Here is a 7,097-nt window from a genome sequence, read left to right as displayed (position 1 = left end):
TGATAACTCGAAATAAAATTTCCATATGGAAATGCAAGAGGACAGGTAATACTTTGAAACAACAGTCCGCATGCTTGTTTCCGAGCAAGTGAACCGCGTTTCGCTTTTTAATTTTGGGCGCAAAATATGACTGCCCTCTGATTTGCATAATTCTTTATCTCTGTAAAAAGAGCTTTTCGGAAACATAGAAACCTATAGATTTTCTGCTGGCAAACTTTCCCTCCGGAAGGAAGTTCTCAAAACCAACACCCTCAGAAAAGAGGTAGAAACCTAGAAGAGGGAGCGCGGAACAGCTGCTTCTTTTCCTATTAAACCGGCTCCACCAGTTTTCCTGGTAAAGAAGGCATCTGAGCTCAGCGCACAGACAAATTCAGTGTTGCGGAAACAGAAAAAAAGATTTGCGCTAAATCTCCCTCTCCCTCCCTCCCTCCCCCTCTCTCTGTATCATCTATCTATTTATCCATCTATCCACCCATCCATCCTCTTGAAGGCGCCCTCAATACGTTTGCAGAAGATTGGAAGTTTCATACCTGATGTGTGCCAGAACATGAAATGGGTCGCATATAAATTTAAACAAATAAACAATTGTTTGAAGGACCCCACCCACCACCCCTCGATTCCCAGCCCCAAGTATTTCAGACACACGTCCTGAACAAGAACAATCTTAAGGTACCATGAAGATGGATAAATAGATAAGGATTCCCTCAAGTGGAACTTAGCTGCAAATTCCATGGGTATGTCCACTCTGATTTTCAGGTAACACAAAGGAAGTGTTTTGCCATTGCCTCCTTCTTGGGTGATTTCTCGACTTCCACTGGGTGATTTTCTGGCGGTCTCCCATCCAAACGGTAATTCCGGATTTTGAGTAGCCGGCCAAGATCGGCCCAGCGCGCCTCCTCGAGCGATATGAACGCGAGCGCTTGACTAGGAGCTGGCTAGGCTTGCATGGCGACTTGGTTATAACGCACCAAGAAGGAAGCCATAAGACATGTGTGGGTGACAGGTCATGATTCAACCTTTCGGCTAAGAGATAACCCTGCTATCTCTCTCTGGCAGCTGTAACTGGAATCAAGGATCCACCAGGACTGGAAAGTGGGCCGGGCCGGAAGGCGGGGGTGAAAGACAGGAATGAAGAGGAATCTCAGCCTCGCTCTCAATGCCGGAGACGGAGCACTTGAGAGCCCCCAGAAATAGCAGTAAGAAAGCAAAAGGTCGTTTTGCCCAACATTTGGCATGGGAGGGGGAGGATTTTCGTGAGCCACCTAACGTTGCGGAAGACGTTTTTCTGAGTTCTTTGATGGGAAATTGCGCCCTATTGCGCACACAAGTTGCTGTTGCAACCTCGGATAATACACTTGCGCTCCAAGATCGAACAACTTCCGCGGCTCCTCTTTCCAGCGGCTCGCCCCGCCTCCGCCCGGCCCAGAGCAGCGGCGCAAAAGCGGCGGCGGAAGGAGGCCCGCCAGTCGCGGCTTTGGTGGGAACGAACAAATCGACTCCACTCGGAAGCTCACCTTCCTTGCGATCAAGTCAAGCCTTGGGCAAGGCTGTCAGTTGGCGCGCAGTAGAAATTACGCGCGCAAAACGGGAGGAAAAGGGGTAAAATTTCACTTAACCCAAGGCGGTATTTGTCGATAACATCGCAGGAGCCCTACCGGTCTATTTCGCTTAAATAACGCATATTATTCCGAAATATTGTAAGCAGTTTCGTTCCGTGCTAGCTATTCCGCACATCCGTTGATAAAGAAAGTGGAGCGTAGCCAGAAGTTCATAATTATGCTACACTGTGAAGGTTCCTGTTGGATCCCCTGCTTGACTAAGCTGTTTAGGCTTGCGAGCGCTGTCTTTTCCTTCTCTCCCACCCTTCCCTTCAACTGGATTCTCTTCTCCCCCCTTTGCGCTGTCAGATCTGGGAGAGCGACCTACCGATGAAGTGGCACTGTCAATCAGTTCTAGAGTCGAAGCCTAGGTATTCCCTAAAAACTAATTGATGGCATATTATGATGCTCTTAAGATTCCAAAATGCCTTCCTGGACTCTATAGACACATTCATTGGTATTGTAGATACAATGCTTGGTGACTGATGGGAAATATGCTTGGAATTTGTCCATTTTGCAGACAAATTCTTTGTACAAAGTAATCAAAGACCTTTTATAAACATTGGCCTGGCTGTTTTCACCAAACTAGCTTGATGTTTACGATGGCTGAATCTTCCACAAGCTGTTTTACAAAAACTAATTTTCCCAACACACTGTGTACATTATCTCTGCTTTCAATTAGATTTGCAGGAATCAATTTGATTTGAATAATTAAACTTAACTTTTATTAAACTATTAACAATTAAATTACTCAATGGTATTGGCAGTTACATAGATGCAGGCACTTTCTGACTGCCTTTTTACAAAATGTTTTTAAGATTTCCAAATTGAGCCTGCTTAGCTTTTGGAGATCTGCCAGGATTACCTAGATTACCTAGAGGTGCCAGGATGTCAAGCATAATTCCTGTGAATTCTATAATTCCTGATTATTCTTCAGTAAAGGTTTGGATTTGTTTCGGTTGCTTTTTTGTACGTTTCTGATATTCTCTCAAGGTAAAATCATTATAAACAGTTGCCCAAATATTACAATATAGCAATAGCAATAGCGCTTAGACTTATATACCGCTTCACAGTGCTTTACCGTCTTCTCTAAGGGGTTTAAAGAGTCAGCGAATGGCCTCCAACAATTTGGATCCTCATTTTACCAACCTCAGAAGGATGGAAGGCTGAGTTAACCTTGAGCCGGTCAGGATCGAATTGCTGGCAGTCAGCAAAGTTAAAAGCCTGCAATACTGCATTTTAACTACTGCTTAGAGAAGACTGTAAAGCATCTGACGAATATAAGTCTAAGTGCTCTAAATGCTAGGACTCAGGGTTTTGGACAAAGTGATTCATGAGGGTTAAGATGTAAAAAACTGAAAATTATTTTATGAGATCACTTCTATTCATTTTCTAAGACAATGCCACAGCTTTAACTATATCACAGGAAAAATTCTCCTATCTCCCTCACATTCTTCACAACCAAAGAATTTTCAAAATCAAATCCACATAAGAGTCAATTAAGGACTTCCGCTTCCAGATCACGGCAGGCTCAGCCACACAAAGAGCTGTTGCTCTTCGTTGGCTGTTTTTTCTCCACTGGTAGATCCTTATGTGGGTCTTAAATCACCCTGGAGGGGCGACCACCATCGAGGAGGCTTTTGCTCGGCTGCGGTGAAGCGGCGGCTCCCCCTACAGTCCAAGCTAACTCATAGGGCCGATGGCCAATCACTTCGCTGTGCCAGCTGAAGTCAGAAAATCATCTAAGCATAAAGAACCACAGTGGTGAATCCGGGTGAGACCTTTCCTCCCTCTCTCTGTCCTGACTATTTGCTTGAACTATTTTTCCTGCAAAGAGGAATGACTTTGGATGACTTCCCTGTTCTAAGAAAGCAGCGTCTGTCTGGGGAAAAAAATACTTTAAACAAAACTACAGAATAGCACTTATTATATTTTGAACCTTTTGGATATTGGGCATCCCTGGAAAGATTTGTAATATAGAGCATTATTTTACTTACTATACTGAATATTTGCTTTTTTCTGTCTCTTTCTTTGTCAGTCTTAACGAGATAAAGGCTTTTAAAGAAAAAACTTTCTATAGCTTACTGAGGACATCTTGTGACAAAAATATTTACTGCAATTCTAATGTCTTTGCTTTGGTGTTTGAAGATGGTTTTGACCTTCAGGAATTAACAAGAAGAAAAGATAAAGGCTTGGAAACAGCTGTGGGTTGTGTTTGTGATTTAAAAATTGTGGAGGCGGATGTATATGGACTCTTAATAAATATAGTTTCCACAAAAAGATTAAAAGACTCTTTTACTATGGAAATAGAAGACTTTTGCCCACAGCTTGACTATGAGCTGATATTGGAAAAAATATTGGAAATGATAGAGGACATGAAGTCATGGAGAAAAACTAAAGACCATCTTCTAGAATCACAAGCTGAGCCCCAAATTTTAAAAGACCAATCTACAGGCCAAGAAGAAGCTTATATGCAACAGTGTACACAATTTGAGATGGAAGAACTCACTGATCAATTGAACCTTAGAAAAATTCTGGACCCAAAATCCCAGACTGAGACCTTAAATGACTACTTTATAAATCAACTAACTACTACAGAGGAGGATATTTCACAAGTCTATGTACAAACGGTGGAGAACTTTGAAGATCAAAAAATGATTATAAGTGAAGTATTCCCATTGCTAAAATTAACAGGAATTGACAGCCAGATGTGATCAATTTAAAGTTAAGACAACCTGGATAATCAAGCTGAAATTATAATATGGAATAAAATGGACTATATTGCTTACATCAGGGCTTTTCAACCGGTGGTATGAGTACCACCTGTGGTACTTTGCCACGTGGCAGGTGGTACGCTAGCCAAGTGTATCGGGAGAGGAATGAGCCTAAGCGAGCCAAGCCTGAGGGAGAGGCAACTTCAGCTGCATGACTGTCTGGGCTCGGCAGAAGCCCCAGGAGCCGGCAGGGCTCCAGCTGATTGGCGTTTCCAGAAGCAGCTCGGAGCTGAACTAAAGAAAAAGGCAGGGAGAGAGGAGAGGCTATAAAAGAACATGGTTTGGCTGGGGGAAGGGAAAAAAAGACAACAGGAAAGGTTTAATACCTTTAAAAAATGTAATTAGTTTTACCCCCTTTAATTGAGTCTGTCTGTGGCTTTTAGAAAGTTTTCTTTGAAGGTAAACAGGCTTAATTTTTCGCAATTGCTGGAGCCTTTCAGTCTAGATTGCAACATTGTGACACTTGACTCACCTGAGGCAGCTTAAAGAGAAAAAAAACTGAGTTTGTGTTTATTTTCTTGCTTTGCATTTGATTCCTGTGTCTTTAAGGATACAGTGAAGGGATTGGGGGGTGCAGTCTTACTACACTGTGGAAGAGCTCAGAAGGGAGAGAGGAAGAAGGCCCAACCAGCTAGCTCAGGAGTCTACAAACTTAGCAACTTTAAGACCTGTGGACTTCAACTCCCAGAATTCCTCAGCCAGCCATGAGGGCTGAGGAATTCTGGGAATTGAAGTCCACAAGTCTTAAAAATGCCAAGTTTGAAGACCCCTGAACTAGATGGTAATGATGCATATTAATAAACATGGATAAATTCATAATTCATTTGTCAGTGCAAAGGGAAAGGGATTCAGCAAAGGAACAGCCACCGAAGAAATTAAAAGTGGTACTTTTTTTCTACAGTTTGTAATATTTTATTAAATTATAGAATAAAATACAAAAATACAAAAGCAAATAGTAGGACACAGTGGGGAGGAAAAAGGGAGAAAAAGTGAGGGGGAGAAGGGAAAAAAGAACATACTTCCTCTGTTGCAGTAGAAGGAAGCACTAACATTGAACCTCAGCTTTTTACTTTTCCATAATATTATAAACTAGCCATTACTATAACAACAAATGAATCTAATTAGTAAAACCCAAAATCTCCCCCCCCCTTTTTTTTAAGTCATCAAGTTTTTGACACCTTGCTAAGCACTGGTGGTATTCAAATATTGTCATGTCCTAAAAGTGGTACAATCTGTGAAAAGGTTGAAAAGCCCTGGCTTACATGATACTGGAAGAAGGGGAAGAGAATTTTGATCAGATCGATTTGTTGATAAACATTAGTACTCAAATACTGAAATTTGATGACATAGATGCGACATTACGGAAACCAGCTTGGTATAGAAAAAAAAGCCAGTGTTAGATTTAAAAATGTGATTTAAAATCTTAATTATTGGGTCAAAAAGGCTTTAGAGATTTGGACTGATTTGACAATCTAATTGAGTAAATGAAGGCAGTAAGATAATAATTGGTGTAATAATATGTTTGTCTTAGATACGATAGTTAATTTGGTTGAGAGTTAAATTTTACTTAACAGGTCGAAATGATTCCTTTTTTTGTTTTTTTACTCTGTTTATATAGAAAACTATTTTGTAATAGCAGAAGAATTACAGAGAAGAGCAACAAAGATGATCAGGGGACTGGAGGCCAAAGCATATAAGGAAAGGCTGCTGGAATTGGGTATGTCTAGTTTAATGAAGAGAAGGACGAGGGGGGACATGATAGCAGTGTTCCAATATCTCAGGGGCTGCCACAAAGAAGAGGGTGTCAAGCTATTTTCCAAGGCGCCTGAAGGCAGGACAAAAAGCAACGGGTGGAAACTAAGCAAGGAAAGAAGCAACCTAGAACTAAGGAGAAACTTCCTGACAATTAGAACAATTAACCAGTGGAACAACCTGCCTCCAGAGGTGGTTAATGCGCCAACACTGGAAGTTTTTAAGAAGAGACAGGACAGCCATTTGTCTGAAATGGTATAGGGTTTCCTGCCTGAGCAGGGGGTTGGACTAGATGACCTCCAAGGTCCCTTCCAACTTATTATTATTATTATTATTATTATTATTATTATTATTATTATTATTATTATTATTATTATTATTATTATTATTATTTCTGCCTAGAAGGAGAAATAGTATTGATTTATTTAATTCTATTTAGGCACCATGTGGTTTTAATCAATTCTAGACAGTTCACATCATAAAAATAATATATACACATTACAATATATTTACAAACAAAATAAGAGCATGTTGCAAATATACTGTTAAAACTTCCAGCTGTGTTAAAAATTTAAATGTATATTAAATAAGAACATTGAGTGCTTAAAAAGCAGGGTTGATAATGATATGGTCAACTGTTTATATCTTATATAAGAAGAACTTATAAAAATGGTCTGTTTCAAACAAAATGGCATTTTGCAGCTGTTGAGGATACGCCCAAAATAGCCCAGTCATTTTGCGCATCAGACAGTGACTACAATTGTGCAAGGCAGCCCAAAGAGGTGCTTTATGCCGCGCAGGAGTGTAAGGAAGCAACTCTCTTCAAATTGCGAACGCCTCTGTTTCCAGCTTATGTAGTTCTTTTCAGAAGGTTTGAAGAGAAATATTTTTCATTTTCACACATGGTGTAGGACCTCTATCTAATGTTTTATACAGCTAATGAAAGGGAATATTGACAGGGAATTCAAAACAT

General features: G+C 40.6%; 1 protein-coding gene across 1 annotated transcript in view; it reads right to left on the bottom strand.

The window, feature by feature from the left end:
- The window catches only part of LOC107288207 (interleukin-1 receptor type 1), a 27,400-nt gene extending 26,702 nt beyond the window's left edge, over nt 1–698 (bottom strand). The window contains exon 1 of the mRNA XM_015816793.1: nt 674–698. The gene's annotated coding sequence lies outside the window, so the exon portion shown is untranslated. The remainder of the gene's footprint in view (nt 1–673) is intronic.
- Between the last annotated feature and the right edge of the window lie 6,399 nt (nt 699–7,097).

Source organism: Protobothrops mucrosquamatus, unplaced genomic scaffold, assembly GCF_001527695.2.
Source record: "Protobothrops mucrosquamatus isolate PMUCROS unplaced genomic scaffold, P.Mucros_1.0 scaffold499, whole genome shotgun sequence".
Lineage (NCBI taxonomy): Eukaryota > Metazoa > Chordata > Lepidosauria > Squamata > Viperidae > Protobothrops > Protobothrops mucrosquamatus.
This window is presented reverse-complemented; position numbering and strand designations above follow the sequence as displayed.